Genomic DNA, 27,588 nt, shown 5'->3' with positions numbered 1-27,588 from the left:
TCCTAACCCAGCCTCCTCCGCTCAAGACTAAACCGGTTTAATCCTCTGAGCCTGTCGCAGTAAGTGATGTCCTTAAGTCCCATGATGCACTTGGTGGGCTCTCCTCTGCATGGCTTCAAGTGCTGCTCTGTCTTTCTTGTAGGGTGGTCAACAGAATTGCACACAGCCCTCCAGAGGTGGTCTCGCTAGAGCACTCAGATGTTTTTATGATATAACCTAACATTTTATTTGCCCTTTTCTGTGTATTGCTTAGTCGATGAAAATGTGTCACCATACACCTCTAAATTTGGTCTGAATAAAGAGTGAAAATTTACAAAGAAAGAAAACTTCTGACTTGCCAGTCATAGTCCTAGTAAGGCGCTATACAGACTATGAGAGATGCTGGGCAGGGACTGGCATTCCAGCCACAGCTGTTCTGGGATCCTTGACCAGCCAGGACACCAATGGCATGGTAGGACAGAGGAAGACAATTTGGTCAGGGCATTGTCTCCCCCCACTCCCACCCCCGGGATATGATACCACTACAGATTCCCACAGGGGGCACATTGGGAACTGTAATTCATTGACTCAGTGCTTTTCGGGGCACTGAGGGGACTAGCGAGCCCTACTTTGTCGGGTTCCCGCCTTACCCAGAAGTACTCCTGAGTGTCAGTTTTACATAAAAGGAGCTGCCTGCCTCAACTCAGGGAGTCCGAGTCAGGAGGAGGAAGACCAAGCTTGCTGGAGTAGCAGAGGAGGGACAACAGAGAATAGCAGAGAATTAGAGTTGTGGTTGTGGTGTGGGAAACACTTACCTGCTTTCTTCATGTCGTCATCTTTCTTGAATCGACGACCACCCAGATGTTTTTTTTTAATGCTCCAAAAAGGTGGAAATCACACAGTGCCAAATCTGACAAATAAGGAGGATGTGGCAATACCTCAAACCTCAGATTCTCCAGACAAGCCTTGGTAGTGTTGGCAGTGTGTGGGTGGGCAGGTGGCCATTGTCTTGCAGCAAAAGGACTCCTCGAGACAGCAGTCCCCGCCGCTTGGATTGAACAGCAGGCTTCACATTGGTTTCCAGCAAGTCACAGTAACTTGCACTAGTGACTGTAGGACCCCTCGACATGTCGTGTTCGATAATAACTCTGGTGAATGAGTGGTTGTGAGGACAACTACTGGAATCCAGGCAGGTGGCGCAAGTGCATCGAGAAGGGTGGATACGACTTCGAGATATGGCATGGTCAGTTTTGTTAAGGTTCGTTCCATTTTCAGATGAATCCTGTTTTCTAACTTTAGCTTGACTCTTCCTCGTATATGAATATTGTGGAAATCAGGGGTGCTCCAGCTGCCCCAACCCCGACACAGACAGGCAGAGACACGAATTCCAGCACAGCACAAATTTATTTACTAAAAGGGGAAGCGTTTCTCCAGCGCTCCCCTCAACAACACAGTACACAGGGCACCACGTATACAATCCCTTCTGTCCTTCTTCTTTCCGCCTCCACTCCTCTCCCTCATGACTCTGGCTTCTTGAGGGGAATGACGTGGCTCCTTTTAAGCAGACCCCGGGAGTGTTTGAGGTGGCACATTAATCAGATCTGGAATCACCCCCTAATGTGGTGAAAGCCCCCTGTAGGACTCTACAGCTCCCCCTACACTTCAACTCCCAGCATAACCTGTGGGAATCCATGGTGCCACAGCCACCAAGGAGGGCTGCCCACTAGTGTCCTGGGGAAAGGTAGTGAGTGCCCTGCTGATGCCCTTCCATTCAGAAGGCCGCCTGTCCCAATATAGATGATGTGATACGGTATCTGCCAAAGAGTACACAATGCGTGTTTCAATTGGGGCTCATCAGCTGTACGCATCTTTACCTCCCGTCATGGAGACTGATCCTCTGCTGTTGCGCCATGTCAGTTGGTCCGCTTCTTTGAGAGGGTGAAGATCAGAGTATTACATTCATAGGTCTGCTAACAGAGGAGGGGACGATGGCACACGTATGCTGCTGCCGCTCCTCCCTGTTAACAACACTTTTCATAAAATTCGCTTTAATCCTACACTTTTTTTACGCTTGTTTTATTTTCTTTATTGTACGTATAGTTCGTGGATGCAGCCGACTCGAATTGTATGGATTTGGATTAATTTTTACGGACTTTATGGACTTTACCTTGACTGGGAACAACTGAATCCGTGGATCACGGTACGAGACCTTCAAACATTTCTTTGTACCTGGCGATCTAGGAGTCTGGGATGATCTGTCTCCTTGATTATAGTTGCTATGCTGGTCTGCTCTCAATTCATTTTATTGTGCTTTATGACTAAGAACTGATCTGACGTTCACACCCTCCTGGCTTGTGACTCTGGGGTGATCATGCCTGTAATACCCAGCGTTACTTGTTTGTGGCTGTATGTTGGAACCTCCAAACCCTGCTACCTCCTCCTGCTATGCTTTCTGCTGTTTGCTATCGCCGATCATCTGCGCCTCCGCACCCCGCCCGTCTCACCGGCTCCGCTGTGCTGTGCTTTGTGTCTACTGCTATCAGATAAGTATTGCCCAGTGTCATGCTAAAATACTCTCGTGACAAGCTCCTTCATATTAAACAGTTTGTCCAGAGCAAATGGTCTGACTGGAATATCCTAAAGGACGCCAGTGTTTTGTGGCGTCTGAAATATGTACATCGCAGGTCAGGTCACCGCCACCGCTGGGCTACGAATGATAAGATCACCGGCAGCATTTGCTCAGGAATACGCTGTTCTACTCATGGTCCTGGAAATAGAAGTGTCAGTGTACCAAATTTACATTATGTGAAAATAAACTCCGATCACGGCTCTGTGTCTCATCAACTAATATTGCATTGTTTAATTCAAGATCTCATAATGGGCAAAGCATTGGTGCTGTCAGAATTCATGATTGACACCAAACTTGATATGCTGTGCTTAACGGAGACTTGTCAAAAACCGAATTAATCTACGTCTCTCACGGAGGAGACACCACCTGGTTACACTTTCCTCACAGAGCTTCATAGCTCAAGACAAGGTGGAGGACTCGCAGTAATGGTCAGAGTGGAGTTAAACATCAAAAGAATCCCAATTGACTTTCCATTGTCTTTCGAATGTCTGACTGTTAAACTAACAACGGAATCGGGTCCTGTCTTACGCATTGTTCTTTATCGTCCTCCAAGATACAATGCACCCTTCTTATCCCATCTGACTGAACTATTAACCCACCTAAGCTCTTACTCTCAGAGAATTATCCTTCTTGGTGATTTCAGCATCCATATTGACATCCCCATGTCTCAACTGAGAAATGAATTCCTATCCTTATTGGACTGTTTTGACTTGACACAACATGTTGATTTTCCCACCCACTCTGGTGGTGATATACTGGACCTGATCTGCACTTCTGGACTATACACAATACAATACAGTTTATTTTTGTGTAGCCCAAAATCACACAGGAACTGTCGCAATGGGCTTTAACAGGCCCTGCCTCTTGACAGCCCCCCAGCCTTGACTCTCTAAGAAGACAAGAAAAAACTCCCAAAAAAAACTAGTAGGGAAAAATGGAAGAAACCTTAGGAAAGGCAGTTCAAAGAGAGACCCCTGTCCAGGTAGGTTGGGCGTGCAGTGGGTGTCAAAAGAAGGAGGTCAATACAGTACAATACACAGAACAGAACAAATCCTCAATAAAAAATTAAAAATTTTTTAGACGTATGGAGCAGAATTTAACAGTAGATGATATCACATAATAAGATTTGGATAATTTTAGACTCCTGGAGACCTCATCCTTCAAGCTGCCTCCCCCATTTGGCCATTCCACGGCTGAAACAGTGTTGGGCCAGCCCATCTGATGAAAGGACCCCTCTTTCTCACGATTCCTGCTATCCTCCATCAGGGATGACTTTACCTTAGGCAGGCAAAACAACTTGGCAGGTGGGCCGTGGCATCAAGTGCCACATTTGAGTACCGGGAAGAGAAACAGAATAGGTGAGGGTTAGTATCCAATTCTAACTATCATGTTACTTATGTTTTCGTGCTAATGACTAACAACAGAGATGTAGTCTGTACAGTTAATCAGCAGCTCTAGTCAGGGTATGCTAAACTGAAGTAGTGAGTCTTCAACCAGGATTTAAAAGCTGAGACCAAAGGGGCATCTCTTATAGTAAGTAGCAGGCAGACCATTCCACAGTTTAGGGGCCCTGTAACTAAAAGCTCAACCTCCAACTGTTATTTTATTAATCCTTGGAATCATAAGCAGACCGGCATCTTGAGATCTTAATGTGCGCTCAGGTTTGTAAGTCATGATAAGTTCAGACAAGTAAGCCGGACCTCGACCATTTAATGCTTTATATGTTAAAAGGAGGATTTTGAAATCTGCCCTGAACTTAACCGGGAGCCAGTGTAAGGATTTAAGAACTGGAGTTATGTGTTCGTATTTTCTTGTTCTTGTAATAATTCTTGCAGCCGTATTTTGGATTAACTGGAGGCTGTATAAAGAACAGTTTGAACATCCAGTGAACACCTCATTGCAGTAGTCAATCCTACTAGAGATAAATACATGAATTAATTTCTCAGAATCCTGTTTATTTAGAAAGCATCTTAATTTCCTAACGTTTTTAAGATGGAAGAAACATGTTTTGGACAACTTTGTAATATGCGCTTTAAGTGACATGCTAGAGTCAAAGATAACTCCTAGATTGTGGGCTGATTCAGTAAAATTAATTGGGATTCCAACTGAGTTAAATGATGAACAAAATATTGTTATGATCAGTGTCGTTCCCTCCGACAATTAACATCTCTGTTTTATCTGTATTTAAAGACAAGTAGTTCTCATTCATCCACTCCTTTAATTCGCTAACACAACTAATTAAAGACAACATAGGAGAAACTTAAATGAAAGGTATAACTGGGTGTCAACTGCATACGAATGAAAATTAACATTATGTTTCCTAATGATGGGTTGCAGTGGAAGCATGTAAAGTGAAAACAGTGAAAACAGTACTGTGGCCACCATTTACAGCACTGATTTGGGACTCTCTGACCATAAAGCAGTACTTTTCACTGTCATTACCTCTCCCTCCTCTTACCTGTAAACAGCAAACTTCTTACAGAAACCTTACAAATATCTGTCCCTTTGTCCTTTCTGGATCCATTTCTGATCTTTTACTGTCTTCACCTATTCCATCAACACTAGATAGTTTTGTTCACCACTATAACACAGCCCTTCATTCAGCATTACATAAAACAGCTAATTTAAACGTTCATCTCCTTGGTATAACTCAGAATTGCGATCTATGAAAGCAGCTGGCCGACACCTTGAGAGAATGTCACGTAAGTCTGGCCTCACCATGCACATCCAGGCTTTCTCTGACCACCAAAGAGCTTACAGAGAAGCACTAACTGCTACCAAGAACACCCACTATGGTAGAATAATAGAAAGTGGCCATGATAACCCAAGGGTTTTGTTCTCTGTAGTTAATAAACTACTTGAACCCGCATCTGGCCCAACTACCTCTTCTACTGAAGTCTGTGAGGAATTCCTTCACTTTTTCCGTAACAAAATTAAAGACCTAAATAATTCAACTAACATAAATGCATCATCTGTTTATATCTCTCCCTGTTTTCCGACTCCATCCAGCTCCTTCTCTAAGTTCTCCCCAGTCACATCTCCTTGATGAGCTGATGTCCCGTCTAAGGATTGTTTTAGCCTCGTGCCCAATGCTAGCTGGAATGAACACATCCCTGGATTAGTGGATTTAATCATTAAACATCCTTTTCAGAGATATTACGGAAAGGTGTCATCGGAGTTTAATGGCTGTTCCTGGCAATTCAAAGCACAGCAAAGCCGAACCTGTTCTCACCTTGATGATATCTCGCACTGCCACCTGCTGGATTCCTCCAGATTTAAGTATGTGTGCAAGTATAAACACTACAACACTTGCGTGGTAGGAGCGTCCACTGGAGCATACGTTGTGTCACATGAAGTATAAACCCGGCCTAACAGGTCACCTGGGATGACAACAGCACGTCAAGTCTGATGACACTCATTGATAGAGCTGGTGAGTTTTTGGCTTAGCCGCATCCTCAGTTAGAGAACGCAAAATGCCAACTGTGTTTGTTCACTCATTAAGGTGGAAGAGTGTCTATTATAAGACTAATGACTGCAAAGTGAATCATAGACTGTATGAGAACATGAGGGCAACCATTAAGAAGGATATCAGGGAGGCTAAAAGACAGCTGGAGAGGAATATAGCAGATAAGGTGAAAGACGACCCTCAGAGATTCTTTCAGTATTTTAGTAGTAACAGAACAGTCAAGGAGGAGGTCAAGTGCATCAGAAATAGTAAAGGGGAATTAAAAGATACAGACAGTGAAATAGCGGATGCCTTAAACTTACATTTTTCGGAGGTGTGAGCAAGTGGATAACCTCCCAGAGGTAACAGGGACTACTAAGGAGGTACTGAGGGATTTGAAAATTGTAGAGGGAGAAGTGCTGCTCAGATTAAATAAGATGAAATCAAACAAATCCCCAGGACCAGATCATATTTACCCTCGAGTTCTTAAGGAGGCTATCGAGTACAGATATAAACCCTTGACACATATTTTTAGGAAGTCACTGCACACTGGAGAGATTCCAAAGGACTGGAAAATGGCAAATATCATCCCACTATATAAAAAGGGTGACAGGGCAGATCAAAGCAACTATAGGCCAGTAAGCTTAACATGCATCACAGGAAAATTAATGGAAGGAATTATTAAGGATAAGATTGAGCAACACATGGCAAGGACAGGAGTGATTCTGAACAGTCAGTGTGGGGTCAGAAGTGGAAGGTCATGTTTTACTAACATGCTGGAATTCTATGAGGAGGCAACAAAAGGATACGATCAAAGTGGAGCAGATGATATTATTTATCTGGACTTTCAGAAGGCATTTGATAAGGTGTCACATTAGAGGTTGGGCATCAAATTAAAAGAAGTGGGAGTTCAGGGTGATGTTCTTAGATGGGTGCAGAATTGGCTCAGACACAGGAAGCAGAGGGTGATGGTGTGAGGAACCTCATCAGAACTGGCTAATGTTAGGAGTGGTGACCAGCAGGGGGGCAGTGCTGAGACTGCTGCTATTTTTAATATATATAAATGATTTAGATAGTAATATAAGTAACAAGCTGGTTAAGTGTGCAGATGATACCAAGATAGTTGGATTAGCAGATAATTTGGAATCCGTTATATCATCACAGAAGGACTTGGATAGCATACAGGTTTGGGCAGATTTGTGGCAGATGAAATTTAACGTCAGTAAATGTAAAGAATTACACATAGGAAGTAAAAATGTTAGGTTTGAATACACAATAGGCAGTCGGAAAATTGAGAGTACACCTTATGAGAAGGATTTAGGAGTCATAGTGGACTCTAAGCTATCGGCTTCCAGTCAGTGATCAGAAGTCATTAAGAAGGCTAACAGAATGTCAGGTTATATAGCGCCTTGATGTGTGGAGTACAAGTCACAGGAGGTTCTGCTCAAGCTTTATAACACACTGGTGAGGCCTCATCTGGAGTCCTGGGTGAAGTTTTGGTCTCCAGTGCTAAAAAAAGGACATAGCAGCACTAGAAAAGGTCCAGAGAAGAGCAACGAGGCTGATTACTGGACTACAGGGTATGAGTTATGAGGAAAGATTAAAAGAGCTGAGCCTTTACAGTTTATGAAAAACGAGATGAAGATGAGACCTGACTGAAGTGTTTAAAATTATGAAGTGAATTAGTGCAGTGGATCGAGATGGTGACTTTAAAATGAGTTCATCAAGAACACGGGGGCACAGTTGGGATCTTGTGAAGGGGAAATTTTGCATTTTCTTTACACAAAGAACGATAGACACTTGGAATAAGAGACCAAGTAGTGTGGTAGACAGTAAGAACTTAGGGACTTTCAAAACTCGACTTAAAAGTTTTTTTGGAAGAAATAAGTGGATAGGACTGGTGAGCTTTGTTGGCCTGAATGGCCTGTTCTCGTCTAGAGGGTTCTAATGTGTCCACAGCGTAAGAGACAGCTGGCAGCCCAACCTGGCTAGGACACCCAGGAAGTGGAAGGATGGGGGGAAGGTGGCCTCTTTAGGGCACTGCTCCACCCCCCCAAAATGCTAGACGGTAGCTCCTCTGGATTGCCGCAGTGCAAGGCACTATGGGACTTGGAGTTCTTTATCTATGGATGCTGCCGGGGGGGTGTTGCATTAAAAATGGAGGAGCCATATGGCATGGGGTTTCTGCCTAACCCGGAAGTGTTTACAGACCATGTGGTCAAAAGAACAGAAGCACTTCCTGGTTGGCCTCCATAAGAGGACTTGCCAGAGTCGGAAGGTGGAGGACGAAGCTTGTGAGAAGGAGTGGAGGTGAAGAAGAGAGAGGAAGGACTGTGTGTTTTATTATTTGGTGCTTGTGTACTGTGCTGGGGGGGGGGGACAACAGAAACCCACTAAAGAATAAAATGTGTGTCAGGCTGAGACACAAGCTCAACACAGTCTGTGTCGGGGATGGGGGAGCGGTCCGCCCCCTGGTGGTCCACAATGTGATACTCCTCTCCCTAACGCACTCAAACTTTAAACTAACATTCAACGTGCTTTGAAACTGAAAAAGACGTCTTTTCCTTCTGCCTGCCCATGTGGGTGTCTCTCCAGTCCTTCTTGTTTTCTTCCCATCTCTTAAAGTTGGCGGTTGACTCCGTTTTTTTTTTTCCCTAACCCTAACCCTAATTTATTTAAAAATTAATTTTGAATGTTAATAGAAGTACGGATGTTTGCACTTTAAATAAAAATGATTTACGGGATGAGTGTGCCACTGCCACTGCCCCTGTATGGACCATCCTCCTCTACCCTAACCTAACCCTTGCAAATAGACTGGCCTCCCATCCAACGCTGGATCCTGCACCTCATTCCTGCATTGCACCCAGTGGTGTTGGGATAGGACTCACCTCCTGGACTGAACGAGTGGAGCAGAAGAACATTAAAAATCTCAGAAGTGAACTTTACTGTGGCGGCCCTTAAAATGTACTGTAACAAGACTAACTAGCAGTTAGCATTAAAATACTAATTATTCAGCCATCCATTTTAATCACACAGAATCTGCCTTAGGGAAGGTTGGCGGCCAGGTGTCTGCGCAAGGCTTGCTTTGAAAAGCCAAAGAAAAAACGAACAACAAGAGTCTCTTGTGAAGTCTCCCGTGCCCAAAGTCCCAAGACGGCACATTCAAAGAGAATTACGCACACTGCTAGGTATTTCCGTTTTGGCAGGCTATAAATAGAAATGGGGAAAAACAAAGGCTTTGCATAGGAAAAGAGTTAATTAAAGTCAGGAGTTTGCCTCTGATTAAGAAACTGGTTGGAACATAAAAAAAAACATCAATGCTAACTGGCCCGAGCATCCGAGACCCTCAGAACTGAGAGACTGCTGACGTTAACACAACACTCGGGTGGGTAAAGGCAATGACAGGAGACCCTGTGGCACCTGGGGCCTCTGCGACCAGTCACTGTTTAAGGAGTGGATCTGGAGGTGGTCCTCTCCTACATGTACATGGGGGTCCATGTTAATGACAGGCTTGAATGGTCTTGGAACACGCAGAGGAACCAAACAAGAAAGGGCAGAGGGGGCTCTTCAACCTTAGGACACTGCGTTCTTTTAATGTCGGTAGTGACATCCTTGACATCTTCTACAACTCTGTGACAGCCAGTGTGGTGTGCTGAGCTGATAACATCACTTCAAGAGAGGACCACCGAATTAACAAGCTAATTAAAAAGGCGGGCTCAGAAATAGAATGCACTCTGGACCCCCTGGGGGTCCTAGTGAAAGAAAACGTTAAAATAAAACTAAGTGCCATTATGAATATTGCTGCACATCTTCTCTGTGACACACCAGCAACACTGAGGACTTTCACACAATGAATCACTCAGCAGAAGAGGGGTCCAGAAATGCAACGGGGTACTAGGATTGGGAGTGGGGGATGGGGGGCCTTTAAACCAATGGCAATACGTCTGTATAGCGCCTGACTGGGGCTGGCACTGCACAGTCAAAAAATTTGTTTCTTTCTAATTTTCCTACTTTTTAGTCATTCTGGTGTGTACTCAGACCAAAGAGTGTGTGTCGGAATTTATTGAATTATTTATTTATTTACTTATCTACCTCGTTATGTATTCATTTATTTAAAGAGCTTATGTAAAAATACACATTTCCTCCTTGGGACAAATAATTATCTATCTATCTATCTATCTATCTATCTATCTATCTATCTATCTATCTATCTATCTATCTATCTATCTATCTATCATATATAGTGCCTTTCACATCTATCTATCTATCTATCTATCTATCTATCTATCTATCTATCTATCTATCTATCTATCTATCTATCTATCATATATAGTGCCTTTCATATCTATCTATCTATCTATCTATCTATCTATCTATCTATCTATCTATCTATCTATCTATCTATCTATCATATATAGTGCCTTTCATATCTATCTATCTATCTATCTATCTATCTATCTATCTATCTATCTATCTATCTATCATATATAGTGTCTTTCATATCTATCTATCTATCTATCTATCTATCTATCTATCTATCTATCTATCTATCTATCTATCTATCTATCTATCGCAGCTAATTGCTTTCCTGGACTGCAGGGCATGTCATATTCTAACAGCCTAAGGAGATCAGACTTCTTTGGAGTTGACAAGTGGAGGCCGTGTGAGAACTTAAACCAAATGTTTTCAAGTTATCAGTATTGATCCAGCAGAATTTTTTCCAGTTATGTGTTGAAGGACGCGTGTAGATTCAAGTTTATTCTGTTTGTGTGTGTTTGTTCATTTGTGCTGCACCGGCACACACAACAGATTTGTCTGCTACCTTGTATTCAGTGCTGCCAGGACAGACTTTTGCCCCAACAATCTGGATAAAGGAGTCCCTTATATGGCTCACTTGATTATTCCATCAGTTATGGAGTGATGTGATGGAGGACACAGCGGGTCAGTGGTTCGGCCTGATGTTGGGGTAGACACCATTTCCTAGTCTATTATTCGTTAAGTCACAGTCCATGTGGAATCTGAATGTTCTCCCAGTGCTTGTGTGCGATATCCTCCAGGTCCTCGGACTTCTCTGTTACGTCCTGAAGATGTACACGTTGGGTTAATTAGCAAGTGTAGATGTTTCCAGCGTGGGGGAGTCTCGTTTCTGATTTCTACCCACTGTTGCCAGGACTGAGTCTCCACAACCCTGGACTAGAAAATGGATGAATGAAAGAAGGCTCGTGGAGCTGGTGCCAAAGTTCAATTCATTAAAATGCCAAAGTCAGATTTTTTCTCGATTCCTGTACTTTCTCTATACTAAGGATGGTTCAGGGAAACGGGAAATTTTCAATTGATGTTCAATGCACGAATAAACACATTACAAAATACATTTAATGATGAAGTGTATTGTACAGGATATGCAATTAAGGATGGTAATCAATATTCATTTTCTGTTTTGAAGAAAACATCCTGAAGGTGTTGTCCATTTCTCTGTTCACATTCTGACAGCCTGACATCACACATCAAGAGGAATGCCAGCGATTAGCTCTTCAATTCTCCTTTTTAGTTCAGCAATGGTTGCAGGACATGTGCGGTACACTTGGCTTTTAAGATGTCCCAACAGAATAGAAATATAGGGATCTCGGAGTGTCACCGCTGCATGAAATGACGCACCTTCCAAACAATCACTGAATAGCTGCCATCGACTGTCAGGCAGAATGTGAAGTGGCTCCGTCCTGTTTTCGATATTCAGATGTGCGACGTTTTGTAATGTCAAGCATAGCAACATACCGAGCGGATGTAAGTGTGGTGGCAATGCCCTCCTCATTTTCAAAAAAGTAAGGGCCTATGACACCATGCGATGACACAGCACACCATACTGTAACCTGGATGCTGGTGAAGAGCAAAAAGATTTTCCGGTGCCCAGTAACGAAAATACAGTTTGTTAACGAATCCGTTAAGGTGAAAAGGGGCTTCATCCGACATCCACAAGTTGTTAATGAAATTGGCATCCTCGCTTACTTTAGCCAACGATTGTTCACAAAACTGTTGACACGACACGCGGTCATTGGGTTCGAGTTCCTGCACAATCTGCAGTTTGTAGGGCTGGAACTTCAACTCATGCGGTGTTCTTTGCAAGCTTTGCCACAATGAAGCGTGTTGTCGATCTGAGCGGCGAGGGCTCCTCACGATGGCAGCTCGAACAGTCTCAATATTCTCTGGTGTGCGGGCCATTCGAACACCAACAAGAGGACTTCTTTGTTAAGGACGAACCCGTTTCTTTGAAATTACGTGCCCATGTTATAATCGCATGAGCAGACGGGACATGATCGTGACGTCCTAACTGGTAATGACCTTTGCGCAGCAGTCCAACTATCACCATTCTTATAAAAGGCTTTCACAGAAACGCTCGCTGCGCGCCTCTCCACTGCTCCATTATAACTAATGGCGAGGGGATCTATACGAAGTCACAAACAACTGCCCACGCCGCAGAGTCACCAACACCTAAGCTACATCAGGAGGAGCTGCAGATCCATTCGGAGATATGAACATCTCATCTTCTACGTACTGAAGCATCCGGCAGTGCTGCTGACACATCCATTTATTGAAAACTGAACTAAAACTATTGGATGTCCAGTACTGGATTTGTCAGCAGCACTGCCGGACGCTTCAATACGTAGAAGATGAGATGTTCATATATCTCCGAATGGATCTGCAGCTCCTCCTGATGTAGCTACTGCACTTGAAAAACTCAAACTGAGATACTTGCAAACGAGGTAACACTTAATGAATGGGCCTGCTCTTGATGATATCCCATCCTCTTCGCCACTTGTTGTGTTCCTTCCAACTCCAACAAATAGTCACCACAGAGACACAGGTCAACTCAACGTGCTCTTTTTTGTGTGTGCAAAACAAACGGGGAAGGACGAAGGACGATGCAGGGAGACAGAGACCCCGAGACTGGAATTTCCTGTTGCCACCAATTACATCCAGAATACTTGTTATTTAAACAAGAGGAGGGAAGAACCGAAAAAGGAGAGCAAGGAGATCGAGAGGAGAAAGGAGTCATTTTTGACATTCATTTTCCAAATCATCACATACGTTCAGTGCGCAACTTTACTCTTCATTATCTGGAACATCATAATGACAGCCAGTGCGGAGAAACCCCGGGGTTCGGATTTCATTCAGCCATTGCCGAGGACTCACACGGTGAGATCGGTTTGTATTTTTATAGGAAGGAGCAAAATCTCATTTCAGCCAGCATTTCATTTAATTCAGGACTTTAATAACTCTGGACTCATAGACTACATCCATTTTAACTGCTGTTTGTTTTTTGTATTCCGTGTGTATTCATTTATTGTTTAGGGCCAAGGGAGGGCTTTGTATTTCTTTATTACTGTATATTTGTGTGCTCGTGGTAAATAGGATGTACAGTATATATATATATATATATATATATATATATATATATTCACGGCATTCGTAGTCTGTGTCACAATCTGATTGTATGGGTGGTTACCTACCAGGTAACGCTTGTGGTTGGCCAGCGATCTGCTAACATCCGCCACGGTGCCCTCAGTTTGTGAGGAGCAGATCACAGAATGGTTGAAATAGTTTACTGTCAAATAAATGCAAAGAGTACACGACACGTGTTTCGCCCTCATATATATAAAAGCCAAATATCACTGAGATTCACTCATCACAAAATTTCCTCAACCATGAGGACTTGGGACTTGAAATTTGGAATATAGGTTACCCTTGGCCCATAGGTGCTCACTAAGAAACAGTTTTAAAAATTTCAGTCCAAGCGCGAAATTTCTTATACATTTTTAGACCCGTTTGTATGTCTGTCCACTTTTCACGAAAGAACTACTTAACGGATTTAGATCAGGATTTTTTCTATAACTTGTTTGAACATTCCGGTTGATTTTGCGACTTTCTCATCACGCTAAGTGTTATAGTTCACTTGCGGTACTGATTTATTAGTGCGACTCCGAGAGAGACTCATCGGGGGGCTGGGCCCACCTCTCTCACGTATCTGCTCTGGTGTAACCTTAACTCCGCTTAGTTAGCGAATGAGAGAACTACTTAATGGATTTAGAACTTTTTTTTCTAGAATTTGCTTGAATATTCTGGTTGATTTTGTGACTTCTTTCATTGCACTAAGAATCATAATTCACTTGCAGGAGCGATATAATCGCGCTAATCCGAGACAGAGGCTGTGGGCAGAGGGGAGGAGAAATAGTGACGTCAGGAGTGGGGAGCCAGGCGGGACCCTCCTCGCTGTCTTGTTTCAATAATATGCAGTTGAAACCGTGGAGAATGGCTAATATATATATATATATATATATATATATATATATATATAATATGTCTCTATTATAAAAAAAAGGAGATGAGACAAGATTTTCTTGGAGACACTTTAACGTCCCGTAAGACAAGGCAGTGAGCCAAAAGGACAGCTGCTGTACAGGCTTTTAAATGTTCGAAGCGCCGCACGAAATGCAGATCACGCAGCACAGCAGCAGCAGCAGCAACAAGCCAGCAGTTGATCGAGCAAAAAGGAGGTAAAAAAAACAGAATTTGTTTCCCATTGTATCACCATTTGAGAGGGGGTTTCGGAGGAGCAACCGTGTCTCCTTAGTGTGCGTTCAGCCCCCTCTTCACAACGCGAGCAGCAGAGACACTAAGTGGTTGCCGTGTAGCGCGCCCTGGGGTTGGAGGGAGGGAAATGGGGTGGTCAAGGGAAGCGGGCAGGGGGCAAAGCCCCCAAGTATGTATACAGTATATATATATATATATATATATATATATATATATATGTATACATACAGTGCATTCAGAAAATATTCACAGCCCATCACTTTTTCCACATTTTGTTATGTTACAGCCTTATTCCAAAATGGATTAAATTCATTTTTTTCCTCAGAATTCTACACACAACACCCCATAATGACAACGTGAAAAAAGTTTACTTGAGGTTTTTGCAAATTTATTAAAAATAAAAAAATTGAGAAAGCACATGTACATAAGTATTCACAGCCTTTGCTGTGAAGCTCAAAATTGAGCTCAGGTGCCTCCTGTTTCCCCTGATCATCCTTGAGATGTTTCTGCAGCTTCATTGGAGTCCACCTGTGGTAAATTCAGTTGACTGGACATGATTTGGAAAGGCACACACCTGTCTATATAAGGTCCCACAGTTGACAGTTCATGTCAGAGCACAAACCAAGCATGAAGTCAAAGGAATTGTCTGTAGACCTCCGAGACAGGATTGTCTCGAGGCACAAATCTGGGGAAGGTTACAGAAACATTTCTGCTGCTTTGAAGGTCCCAATGAGCACAGTGGCCTCCATCATCCATAAGTGGAAGAAGTTCGAAATCACCAGGACTCTTCCTAGAGCTGGCTGGCCATCTAAACTGAGTGATCGGGGGAGAAGGGCCTTAGTCAGGGAGGTGACCAAGAATCCGATGGTCACTCTGTCAGAGCTCCAGAGGTCCTCTGTGGAGAGAGGAGAACCTTCCAGAAGGACAACCATCTCTGCAGCAATCCACCAATCAGGCCTGTATGGTAGAGTGGCCAGACGGAAGCCACTCCTTAGTAAAAGGCACATGGCAGTCTGCCTGGAGTTTGCCAAAAGACACCTGAAGGACTCTCAGACCATGAGAAAGAAAATTCTCTGGTCTGATGAGACAAAGATTGAACTCTTTGGTGTGAATGCCAGGCGTCACATTTGCAGGAAACCAGGCACCGCTCATCACCAGGCCAATACCATCCCTACAGTGAAGCATGGTGGTGGCAGCATCATGCTGTGGGGATGTTTTTCAGCGGCACTGACTGGGAGACTAGTCAGGATAAAGGGAAAGATGACTGCAGCAATGTACAGAGACATCCTGGATGAAAACCTGCTCCAGAGCACTCTTGACCTCAGACTGGGGCGACGGTTCATCTTTCAGCAGGACAATGACCCTAAGCACACAGCCAAGATATCAAAGGAGTGGCTTCAGGACAACTCTGTGAATGTCCTTGAGTGGCCCAGCCAGAGCCCAGACTTGAATCCGATTGAACATCTCTGGAGAGATCTTAAAATGGCTGTGCACCGACGCTTCCCATCCAACCTGATGGAGCTTGAGAGGTGCTGCAAAGAGGAACGGGCAAAACTGGCCAAGGATAGGTGTGCCAAGCTTGTGGCATCATATTCAAAAAGACTTGAGGCTGTAATTGCTGCCAAAGGTGCATCGACAAAGTATTGAGCAAAGGCTGTGAATACTTATGTACATGGATTTCTCAATTTTTTTATTTTTAATAAATTTGCAAAAACCTCAAGTAAACTTTTTTCATGTTGTCATTATGGGGTGTTGTGTGTAGAATTCTGAGGAAAAAAATGAATTTAATCCATTTTGGAATAAGGCTGTAACATAACAAAATGTGGAAAAAGTGATACGCTGTGAATACTTTCCAGATGCACTGTATATATATATATATATGTATATTGATATAGATATATAGAGTCTTTCACTGGTGTTTTTGGGTTAGTGGAGAATCGTGTGTATATATATATATATATAATATTGAGTATTTGTCTGTCCTTGTACATATGTATATACTGTACATTCGTTTCACTTTCAATATATCTGCACTTAATTTGACATCACTGATTTGCGTTGCCTATTATTTTGCCCCTTGTTTGTAAGGGGTATGGCTCCTTATTATCTTGAGAATCCTCCGTTTAGCCAAGTCACTAGTCTCGGTTGTGTCGTTGCCAGTCTGGGTAAAGGGGTTGGCCGTTACAATACAGTTAAAAAAAAACAGTGCGGAAACTTTTTTGAACGTCACTCGTAATTTCATAAAAGGTATTTTCGGAACTCAGGAAGGTCTTCACCGTGAAGATTCATCAAAATCTCTGGGTCGATTTTTTTCACGACTCCTATACTTTCTGTCTTCTATGTATACAAGAAGGTAAAAAATCGAAGCATGCCATTGACAGAAGTGTGCAGACGCTTTGCTCTTTGCTTAGCTGACGCCACTTTGACAGCTTTGGCATCTTCTTGGGGTTGAAGCCACAAACTTCACCCAGCTGGATTTGGAGATTTCCTGCCATTCCTCTCTCTGCAGCTTGGTCAGGCTGGATGGAGACCCCCGGTGGGCAGTTCTCGTCTGGGCCATTCAAAGAGTTTCTCCCCTCCCGTGTTTGCTTTGCTTGGTGTTATGCGTTGTTTCTTTCAGCCCTTTCTGAGGTCCAAAGGACCCCAGAGCCGTTCTTTTACTACAAATATCTCTGCACTTTGCTCTGTTCGGCTTTCGCTCGGCTCTCTCAGGGAAAACTCCATGCATGGCATGATGTGACCACCCCAGAGCTACACTGTTGGAATGGCGTCACCTGGATTCCTACAGACGTGTTTCTTAGAGTTATGATCAAACAGTTCACTCTTGGTTTCATTAGACCGGAAAATGTTTCTCACAGTCCCAGAATCCTTTAGGTGACTTTTTGCAAACTCCAAGCAGGATTTTTCATTGTGTCATCTGGCTACTCTGCCGTAAAACCCAGATTCATGGTGTTATAGTGGTGGTTGTTGTTCTGGAAGTTTCTCTCATCTTCATGCAGGCTCTGTGGAGCTCAGCCAGGATGATCATTGGGATGTTGGTCACCTTTCTCCCCAAGGCCTTTCTCCTCTGATTTCTCAGTTGTTCCGGGTAGCTACCTCTACCAAGAGTCACGGTTGTTCCAAATGTATTCTATTTAAGAATTATGGAGGCATTTTGGGATCCTAAAATGAGGCAGGCAGTTTCTGCTGCCTTCAGCCAGATCTGGGCCTCCAACCACAATTCCGTTTCTGAGCTCATGGCTTGGTTTTTGCTCAAGTGCGGGACCCTCTATAGACAGGGGTGTGTCTTTCTTAATCAGGTCCAAATGAATCGACCACTGATGGACCCCAGACATCTCACTGACAATCAATAGAATGAGATGACCCTGAGACACATTTCAGGGTTCATAGCAAAGGTTCTGAATACTGTATGTGTCTCACGTGCAATGGGAAAGCCTAGTTACTGCCATTTTTTTCACAATTGAGTTGTTTTAGTTTTTGGAGTTATGAGGTCTTTCCTGATGTTACAAGGTAGTGGTCTTCATTCCGGTCATAGCATGATTTTTTACATACTGCAAGACAAAAAGCTAGCAACTCCACTGACCAATGATCGATTTTCCTTCCCACTGCCACCTTCATGAAATGACCAGTCTCCTTACACCACAACTTCTACCATGTCAACTGGAATGGCCAATGACAAGGCCACCTCTGACCATCAGTGTGCACCACTGATAACTGAAGACCAAGTAAGGAGACAACTGAGGAAAAGCTGTAGGACCCGATGGAGTCAGATCTCGAGTTCTTAAGGCCTGTGCTGACCAACTGTGTGGTGTCCTCTGTCACCTGTTCAGTCTGTCAATAAGGCTCCAGAAAGCGTCACTGCTGTGGAAAACATCCTGCATTACTCGTGTTCTTCACCTAATGGCTACAGACCAGTGGCACTTACATCTCACATCATGAAACCCTTCGTGAGACTTGTCCTGGACTATATGAGTCTTCCTGTGGTAGACCACTTGGACCCACTGCAGTTTGCCTATCAGACAAAAGTGGGAGTGGAGGATGCGATTATCTGTGTGTTCCAGCAGGCTGGACAAAGCTGGCCGCACTGTAAATATTATGTGTTTTGATTTTGCCAGTGCATTCAATACCATCCAGCACCTCCCTGTTAAGAGGTAACCTCAGAGATGTGCAGGTGGATGAGCCTATGGGGTCCTGATAATGGACGATCTGACAGGCAGACCGCAGTTTGTAAGACTCAAGGAATGTGTGAGCAACACAAGGAACAGGCCTGTCTCCTTTTCATTTCATTCTGTACACCTCTGACTATAAATAAAGCATCAGGTCATATCACATCACTTGCAGAAATTCTCTGTTGCTTCTGCACTTATGGGGTGTATGGATAAAGGGGATGAGACAGAGGAGAGGAGTCAGGGGGAGAACTTTGAGAACTGTCTGCAGCTCAACATCAGCAAAACCAAGGAACCGCTTATTGACTTTCATAGCACCAAAGAGCCTCTAACTCTGGTCACTAATCAAGGAGTGGATGTGGTCCACTCCTACAAATACTCGGGGGGTCCACATCAATTATAGCAGCTTGGAGTGGTCTTGTAACACAGAGGAACTATAAAAGAAAGGGTAGAGGAGACCATTTCATCTTTAGGACACTGCATTCCTTTAATGTGGGAAGTGACATTCATCACATCTTCTACAACTCTGTGATGGCCAGGGTGGTGTGTTGGGCTGGTCACATCACTTCAAGAGAGGCCCCCTGAAATAACAAGCTAATTAAAAGGGCAGGCTCTGTTATTGGACACATTCTGGACCCCCTGGAGGTCATAGTGAAGGAGACAATGAAAACAAAACTGAGTGTCATTATGAACAACGCTGCAGATCCTCTCTGTGCCACACTGACATGGAGGACTTTCAGACGACAAATTAAAAAAGTGTGTGAAGAAATGCAACGGGGGCTCCTTTATACCAACAGCAGTACGTCTTTACAGCACCTCACTGGGACTGGAACTGCTAAGTTAGAAGTTTTTGTTCTTTTTAATTTTCTGTTTTTAAAAGTTATGCTTGCGTGACTTCAGACCACAGTGTGTGTGTATTTATTTACCTATCTATTCATGTAGTTAGTCATTTAAAGGGCTTCTGTAAAAAAACTAATTCCCCATGGGGCCAAATAAAGTTCTATCTATCTATCGATCTATCTGTTATATAGTGCCTTACATATCTATCTATAATATACTACCTTTCCTATCTATGTTATATAGTGCCTTACATATCTATCTATAATATACTACCTTTCCTATCTATCTGTTATATAGTGCCTTACATATCTATCTATAATATACTACCTTTCCTATCTGTTATATAGTGCCTTACATATCTATCTATAATATACTACCTTTCCTATCTATCTGTTATATAGTGCCTTACATATCTATCTATAATATACTACCTTTCCTATCTGTTATATAGTGCCTTACATATCTATCTACAATATACTACCTTTCCTATCGATCTATCTGTTATATAGTGCCTTATGTATCTATATATAATATACTACCTTTCCTATCTATCTATCTATCTATCTATCTGTTATATAGTGCCTTATGTATCTATATATAATATACTACCTTTCCTATCTATCTATCTATCTGTTATATAGTGCCTTACATATCTATCTATAATATACCACTTTTCCTATCTATCTATCTGTCTATCTATCTATAAATAAAGGTAGGAGGTCTGAAGACTCGCCTGTCAGTTTGGCTGCACCATTGTCCCACTGAGTTATGGCTGCTGCTTTACCGCTCTGCTTTTTCATATCTTGGCCTTGCTAATACTCACAGATGTTGTTCACACTCTCCCAGTGCGTCCAGGACTGGTTCCTGCTTTGTACCCCCATACTGTTGCAATAAATGCCCTGAGGTGGGTCTGCCTACCTGCACTGAGGCTGCACAGCTCTATTGGACCGTTTTCCACTATGACAGTCACTCTGTGAAAAATGAGTGAGGCCACACAGTTACATTGATGGTTGCCATTCTTGTTTTTAGGTGACAACTGATGATGACTTTTGGGTAAAGTGCCCACTGTGAAGGCTGCCATATCAAATGGAGCTAAACATTGTTAGCTTTCCACGAGTTCTTGGAAAAAAAGAGGGTGTTGGGGGCACTTACTTATTATATGGTAAGCAATAATACAGTTTCCTCTCTTACAACAATACATTCATCTGCCAAAATGCCTGTTTTGAACATTTTTTTGGCTGGAGTCAGGGATTTTTTGCCAAGCCCCGTCACAAATAAAAACTCTTTGGAAGGTTTGTGGAAATTACAAAATGCTGAATGGTGGTGAAGTTACGGACATCTGAATAACAGCTTCATTTTTTTGTTTTAACTTTTTATTTATTTATTTATGCAATTGCCTCTTAAAGCCCTTGGTTTGGTTAAACTTGTGCAGCATGCTGGGAAATACTAAAAGGAGACACAACTCGTCTAGTGGTATGAACGCTCACTCGGCCGACTCCCGCCCACACAAAGAGCAGTCTTTATTTGCCATAATATTTCTCTCCATCAGTCCTTCAACTCTCTAGGAAGGGGAATTTGAATTCTGGAGGAGCCCCAAGCAGAATTAGCGTGGTTACAAACCATTTACCCTGATTGCTGCTTCAGCAGGAGGCTTTTCTTTTTCTTTCTTTTCTTTCTTCAAACTTGTTTTGTGCAAATCTTTCTAGAAAATGAAGATTCTCAAACAGCTTGATACCATACGGTGGCTTCCATGAAATGTCCAGTTTTAGGGAAGAGAGTGAAGCAGAAGGAGTGAGCAATAGACAGAGACAAAGGCAGCGAAAGAGAGAAGTGGAGGCAACTGGCTAAGAGCCATAAAACATCAAGGCCGCCCGGCGGACCGTCACTCCCAGGAGTTCATTTATGCAACAATCAAGCTTTAAGCAATACAAAATATAAAAAAAAATGGAGAAAACTGTGTGGAAAACAAACCAATGATATAATAAAAGGCAGTTCCCATTCAGCTAAGACTGCACTTCGGGATTGGAAGGCTTTGTCCTTTGAGGAGGAGTGCGGGCCAGTCGGGGAAAAAACTTTCACGTCAGGCTCCTGTCACCTGGGCACCACTGGGGGGTTTGGCAGCTCTGCTGAATCTACTTGGGCCCACTGGTCACAAAATTTAGACAGATTTTCTTTATTCTTCCTGACTTTGAAAATCTCCTTTGTGTTTGTCTGATTGTGTCCTTTGATAGGCAGCAAGTGACGTCTTGGGTGCTTTAGTTTGCTGCTGTTTTTGGCATGTTTCTCTTCTGGTTTCTTTGTTGGGGTTAACTGCTGCCTTCCCAGGAGACCATCCAGGCATCTTTTGGTTTTCAGTTCATCAAGTCCTATAGTAAAGTAAAACATAAATAGGTTAATTCATATATTATATATATACACACACATACACATATATAAACATATATATATATATATATACACATATATATATGCATACAGTTGTGCTTAAAAGTTTGTGAACCCTTTAGAATTTTCTACATTTCTGCATAAATATGACCTAAAACATCATCAGATTTTCACTCAAGTCCTAAAAGTAGATAAAGAGAAACCAGTTAAACAAATGAGACAAAAATATTATACTTGGTCATTTATTTATTGAGGAAAATGATCGAATATGACATATTTGTGAATGGCACAAGTATGTGAACCTCTCGGATTAGCAGTTAGTTTGAAAGTGAAATTCGAGTCCGGTGTTTTCAATAAATGGGATGCCAATCAGGTGTGAGTGGGCACCCTGTGTTATTTAAAGAACAGAGATCTATCAAAGTCTGCTCTTCACAACACATGTTTGTGGAAGTGTATCATGGCACGAACAAAGGAGATTTCTGAGGACCTCACAAAAAAAGTTTTTGATGCTCATCAGGCTGGAAAAGGTTACAAAACCATCTCTAAAGAGTTTGGACTCCACTAATCCACAGTCAGACAGATTGTGTACAAATGGAGGAAATTCAAGACCATTGTTACCCTCCCCAGGTGTGGTCGACCAACAAAGATCACTCCAAGAGCAAGGTGTGTAATAATCGGCGAGGTCACAAAGGACCCCAGGGTAACTTCTAACCAACTGAAGGCCTCTTTCACATTGGCTAATGTTCATGTTCATGAGTCCACCATCAGGAGAACACTGAACAACAATGGTGTGCATGGCAGGGTTGCAAGGAGAAAGCCACTGCTCTCCAAAAAAACATTGCTGCTCGTCTGCAGTTTGCTAAAGATCACGTGCACAAACCAGAAGGCTATTGGAAGAATGTTTTGTGGATGGATGAGACCAAAATAGAACTTTTTGGTTTAAATGAAAAGCGTTATGCTTGGAGAAAGGAAAACACTGCATTACAGCATAAGAGCCTTATCTCATCTGTGAAACATGGTGGTGGTAGTATCATGGTTTGGGCCTGTTTTGCTGCATCTGGGCCAGGATGGCTTGCCTTCATTGATGGAACAATGAATTCTGAATTATATCCGAGAATTCTAAAGGAAAATGTCAGGACATCTGTCCATGAACTGAATTTCAAGAGAAGGTGGGTCATGCAGCAAGACAACAACCCTAAGCACACAGGTTGTTCTACCAAAGAATGGTTAAAGAAGAATAAAGTTAATGTTTTGGAATGGCGAAGTCAAAGTCCTGACCTTAATCCAATGAAATGTTGTGGAAGGACCTGAAGCGAGCAGCTAATGTGAGGAAACCCACCAACATCCCAGAGTTGAAGCTGTTCTGTACGGAGGAATGGGCTCAAATTCCTCCAAGCTGGTGTGCAGGACTGATCAACAGTTACAGGAAACGTTTAGCTGCAGTTATTGCTGCAAAGGGGGGTCACACCAGATACTGAAAGCAAAGGTTCACATACTTTTGCCACTCACAAATATGTAATATTCGATAATTTTCCTTAATAAATAAATGACCAAGTATAATATTTTTGTCTCATTTGTTTAACTGGTTTCTCTTTATCTACTTTTAGGTCTTGAGTGAAAATCTGATGATGTTTTAGGTCATATTTATGCAGAAATACAGAAAATTCTAAAGGGTTCACAAACTTCAAGCACCACTGTATGTATATATATATATATATATATATATATATATATATATATATATATATAAACATTGTCACACACGCGCGATTAGGGAGCCGCGGAACGATCCAAAATGTAACGCGACAACATATGCCAGACGGGAATGGCGGGGTACTAACCTCTCTCTCTTTATTTCTACAGAAAGAAAGACGCAACGCCACCATGAACTCTCCTGAACACTGCACGACAACACGCCACTTCCGCCTTCCCTCTGTCTCGCCCCGATGACGTCAGCAGTCCCAGCATCCACCTCGGTTCCTTCCCATCAGCCCATTCATCCATTTCCGGTCCCGCCACATAAGTGTTCCCACATCCGCCATGATGGCGGACGGTGTTATGAAAACTGTTGTATTGATTGTGATTATTTTTTTTCATCACTTTCTACAGTATACGGGGCCAGAAAACCCCAAACCTTTATGTGAGTTTTGTGCTTTCTTTACAACATATAAACATATACAGTGGCACCTTGGTTCCCGAACGTCTCAGTACACATACAAATCGGTTTACGACCAAAAAGTTCGCCAAACTTTTGCCTCGGTTCATGACCACACACTGTATACGAACAAGCCAGTTTCCCTTTCGGTTTGTACATGTTCAGTCTCTCCCTGTGCATTTCCTGTGCAGCAAGCAAGAGACAGAGAGCGAGAGAGACAGACGCACACACACACAGGCAGTGCAGAGAGAGACGCGCGCACACACACAGGCAGCGTGAGAGAGAGGGGGCTGGACGCAGGTAGGAAGGCAGTTAAAGAAAGCACTGGGCTTGATTTTGTTTTCACTTCTGTTTACAGCGATCGGTTCGTAGCGTGCATTGTTGCAATGTTACTTTTCTTGGTGGTTTATTAAATTACGGATTTTTTCAAATGTTCATTTTTTTCCCCCTGTGCTTAAAACTCATTAAAAAAAGTGTTTTTAACCAGCGGTTGGTAGCACTATAGCGCAAACTATTGCAGTGTTAGTTTTCTCTGTTGTTCAAGATTTTCTCAGTGTTATTCAATGTTTTTATATTTAGTTTACTATTACGCTGTGCATTCTATGGTTTAATTAACTATATTTGTGCTTAAAAACTTAAAATATATATTTACATACAGTTTGTATGGTTTGGAATGGATTAATTGTATTTACGTACAATCCTATGGGAGAAATTGCTTCAGTTCACAACCAAATCGGTTTACGACCAGAGTTTTGGAACGAATTATGGTCAAGAATATATATATATCAGCTTGGAATCTGAACGAAAAATTCGAGCAAATTTTGCCCTGGAATCCGAGCACTGCTTTGGAATCTGAACGCCCAGCACATTGTTCGTGTGTTTGTGCGTATGTTTCCCCAGGGCTCAGGCCGCCCATAAGCTTTGTCATTCAGTTCATTGTCAGAAGCTGTAGTGAAAGCATCTCGTGTGATTTTTCGCTGCTAAATTTATGCTTTTGTGCCTGTTTTGTGTAATTATTTATATAATAACAACTTAGTGTATTCACCATGAGTCTTAAAAAGTGTAGTGAGGAAAATAAGAGTAAGAGGAAAGTCTTCTAAGTAATAATCTCTCTCCTCCTCCTCTAGCTTCCACATGCGTCATCATCATTCCTTTATAAGGTAAATACAGGTTTTTATATTTTTAATTTTATTAATTTACATTTTATTCAAATATTATTATTATTATTTGTTAATATTTTACCTTAAAATCCAGTGTATTTATTTATAATTTTGAAAATTCGAGTTTGTGGGACCCAAGAACGGATTAACCAGTTTCTATTATTTTAATAGGGAAAAATTGTCTTGGAACTTGAACGGGATTCTGGAACGGATTAAGTTTGGATTCCAAGGTATTTGATCTCGACCGCACCTTTCCAGGTCGATGGACCATTGCCACGGCCTCCACACTCCCCTGATCTGACACCCTGTGATTTCTGGTTATGGGGTCTGATGAAGGAATGCATGTATAGCAGGAAAGTTTGTGATATCAATGACCTGAAAGACAGAATATGGACCGTGGTATCCTCTGTTCCCCACGAAATGTGTGTCCAGGCTTTAAATGGTACTGCTGCTCGTTGTTTTTTGTTTGTTGAACATGATGGCGAACAGGTAGGTTGAGACCTTCCTGTAAATCATCCTGCACATATGAAGTATGTTTTGTGAATATTGCTTCCGCCATTCAAATGTTAACATAATTTTGACTCACACTGTATATATAAATAAATCTTTAGCAGAATGAGAAATCTGAGTCATTAAAACTTCAGAACAAACTTGACGAGAACAGGCTATTCAGCCCAACAAAGCTTGCCAGTCCAAGCCACTTAATTCCTTCAAAATAACATCAAGCTGAGTTTTGAAATTTGAAAGAAAACGCCAATTCCATGCCAGAGCCAAGGGTCGGCGGGTTGCACTAAATTTCTCTTTTCTCTCTGCAGACCATACACAAGAAATTCTGCCTGTATCTGATTACGGTCTAACGATATCACTTCAATTCCCGGCCCAGAGGATGTCACTTCCTGTTCCACCCCAATGACATCACTTCACTTGAACTGCCTTAAACACCTGCCATCCTCCATACTTGATCAGTTCTGTTTTGGACTCTAACCTGTACACATTGCACGCAAACTTAAGTCTTTTGCAGCCAGGGAAACTATATGGTTGGCTGCTCCAAACCTTCGTTGTGTGTCCGGCTATTTATTTCACATGTTCTTTCTATTGGTTTCCTATTGCAGCAAAGGTCTCTTTAATAAATTCATGTCTTGGCCCCCAAGTTCCTGCATGGCCCTGCTCCTCAGTACCCTCAGTCTCCGATCTCCCCAAACGTCCCTACATGAGGTTTCTATTCTGCTTTGGCCCGTCTGCTGACTGTCCATCCTCTTGCCAGACGGGGTGAAACTGGACAAGCTTTTTAGTTTTCAATATCAAACTGACCATTTGTATTGTTCCCAGTCTACTGATGTTCACACACCTCTAAGTGCACACAAACACACACACCTCTTTACAAAGCTTCTTGGGGCAGCTTACCCCTGGCGTTGACCTGCATTGATAGAACTTAATTTATCTGTCCCCAGGGGGAAGTCTGGCTTTTCACAGAAGCTCTTTAAATAAATTAAACAGTAAATATATAGATAAACAAACTAGTACTCCTCGTGTATATCATCCCAATGATATTCACTATAAAGAAGTACACTGTGACGCTCTGAAGTAGGCGAGGGGTCCACAAAAATACCTGGGAAGCCAATCGGTCCAACCCCGTTTCATATCTTAAACAAAGCGCCAAACAAGGTGCACGCAGCACAACAAAAGGAAGCCCGACTTGGCTGCACAAATCTAGAGAGTCATGTTGGAGCTTTGTTGTCTAGCAACCTGGAGTCCAAATAAGATGACTGGAAGGGGCGGAGCCTCCTTGAGGTGCCAAGTATGGGGTCACATGTCCTCACTGAGCTGCAGGTGAGACAGAAAGGATGGTTGGTGACGGCACCTCCTCTTGGTTCGGGGCGGTAGTGCTTACCTCCGAAGAGCCCTGAATTCATGGCTTATACGTATTTCTTGTGTTTATTTTTGATTCTTTGATTTATTTTGATTATGTTCATGTTACTTTTATTAATTACTAGCCATGCCCTGTGGCTCAGTCGGCATATTAGTGAAAAAGGACAGTAAGGAGAGCCCTGCCCAGCTCCCCACGGCCTGCAGCCTCTGTCTCATATTAGCGTGAATAGCAAACTTTGATTCTTAGCTCAATGAGAGAAGTCTAAAAATCAACCGGAATGTTCAAGCAAATTCTAGAAAAAAAACCCGATCTAAATCCGTTAAGCAGTTCTCTTGTTCACTGGCTAAGTGGAGGTAAGGAACACCCTGAGGCT

General features: G+C 42.6%; 2 protein-coding genes across 2 annotated transcripts in view; both read right to left on the bottom strand.

Moving 5' to 3' along the window:
- Positions 1–27,588, bottom strand: part of slc48a1a (solute carrier family 48 member 1a) — a 1,064,469-nt gene that overhangs the window by 790,651 nt on the left and 246,230 nt on the right. The gene's annotated exons all lie outside the window — the stretch shown is intronic.
- The window catches only part of LOC114644653 (twist-related protein-like), a 42,303-nt gene continuing 35,715 nt past the window's right edge, over positions 21,001–27,588 (bottom strand). Inside the window, exon 2 of the mRNA XM_028792699.2 lies at positions 21,001–22,011. The gene's annotated coding sequence lies outside the window, so the exon portion shown is untranslated. The remainder of the gene's footprint in view (positions 22,012–27,588) is intronic.

The sequence above is a fragment of the Erpetoichthys calabaricus genome, chromosome 3 (genome assembly GCF_900747795.2).
Source record: "Erpetoichthys calabaricus chromosome 3, fErpCal1.3, whole genome shotgun sequence".
Classification (NCBI taxonomy): domain Eukaryota; kingdom Metazoa; phylum Chordata; class Cladistia; order Polypteriformes; family Polypteridae; genus Erpetoichthys; species Erpetoichthys calabaricus.
Note: the sequence above shows the minus strand (reverse complement) of the source record. Positions and strands in the feature narration are given on the sequence as shown.